The sequence below is a fragment of the Priapulus caudatus genome, unplaced genomic scaffold (genome assembly GCF_000485595.1).
Source record: "Priapulus caudatus unplaced genomic scaffold, Priapulus_caudatus-5.0.1 Scaffold188, whole genome shotgun sequence".
NCBI classification, from domain to species: Eukaryota; Metazoa; Priapulida; class Priapulimorpha; order Priapulimorphida; family Priapulidae; genus Priapulus; species Priapulus caudatus.
Genome location: NW_014577249.1, coordinates 50,065 through 51,376, shown reverse-complemented (window position 1 = coordinate 51,376; position 1,312 = coordinate 50,065). Strand labels below are relative to the sequence as shown.

At 42.0% G+C, this 1,312-nt stretch overlaps 1 protein-coding gene across 3 annotated transcripts in view; it reads left to right on the top strand.

The window, feature by feature from the left end:
- Positions 1-7, top strand: part of LOC106806975 (cytoplasmic tRNA 2-thiolation protein 2-like) — a 10,737-nt gene extending 10,730 nt beyond the window's left edge. For all 3 annotated transcript variants that reach the window (XM_014809167.1, XM_014809165.1, XM_014809168.1), the window contains one exon: positions 1-7. This exon is cut by the window's left edge and continues 227 nt beyond it. The gene's annotated coding sequence lies outside the window, so the exon portion shown is untranslated.
- Positions 8-1,312: the final 1,305 nt, after the last annotated feature.

Sequence of the window (1,312 nt, the reverse complement as noted above, 5' to 3'; positions counted from 1 at the left end):
AACCGAACTGATCGAACCCTTGTGTGTTGCCTATACTGATGTGCAATTAATACATTGCCATTAAAATAATTAGTGGCCAATAATTATGCGAAGACAAGTTTTAAACATTCGAAGAAGCACATTTCTAGATACTCTGCTACCTCGACCTCTTTGCATTTTGTTATATTATATTATAATATATAATATATATTATATATATTATATTATATTATATTATATATATATGTAATGACATCAATTATGTCATATTTAGCTTCATAAATCCTTGAAGAAAGCAATGATTTGTAAGCGAAGAAAGCTTCATCCTTAATAAAGACATCGATCCCCTGTGGCATTGACTGAGTAACACACTGCCAGTAGTTATTGTAATGTAGCTTGAATGTTCTTACACGATTGGAATGAGGGGGAGAATTGGTGGAAAACACTGAGTAACGTATGAAAAACATGCCGCTATGAGTCTTATCATCATGAACGTGCGGGTACAAGTATAGGTGATGCACAGAGATCGACTGGACCGACTGTCTATCCTTAATCTATTCATGATCCTCATCTCTTTCCCACTCTCCCACTGACTGACTCACTCAACTCACTCACTCACTCACCCACCCACTCACTCACTCGATCACTCACTCACTGACAAGATATCTGTGTAATGACGGATATAAGCACTCGCGTATCACGAGAAACTAAAGACATGTGGATGCATAAACACGGAGACCACCCATTGGGATAGGATTAGTAAGTAGTCGGGAGGTATGCGAGATAGGCACATCTATAGGTCTCCATTCACAATTGCGCTACGTAAATTGCAAATACTGGCGCAGTTACTATCGGCCCGCTCGTGTTCCCGTACAGATATGTCATTACATAGTCACTGTGTGTAATAAAGGTATCGTGGCGCACTAGTTGCATGCCCAGGGGCAGCACCAAGAGGGGCTCTGCTACACTCAAACTAGGCCTTACCTCGTTGGTGAAAAAAATTATATTAATGAAAAGAAACGGTTCAAGCTTTAGATAGCCGTTGTTGCCCCCCCCCCCCCGACTTGCAATGTGAGTTCACCCATCTCCCCCCCCCCTGCCAAAGACCTTTGTCCCCGTCTGGCAATCCCTACAAACTTCAGCTGATGTCACTGTATACCACAGTCATCGCAATAGCCATTTGTTTCACTTGCATGGGCGGCCGCTTGTGATGTTAGTTGAGGGCGATGATCGGACTAGGAACACGTAAGGTGTTACTAACGTGGCCTGGATCGCTTCTAGTAACTAAAACAGCTAACCAAATTAACCCCTGACTCAATTAATCCAATTTAGA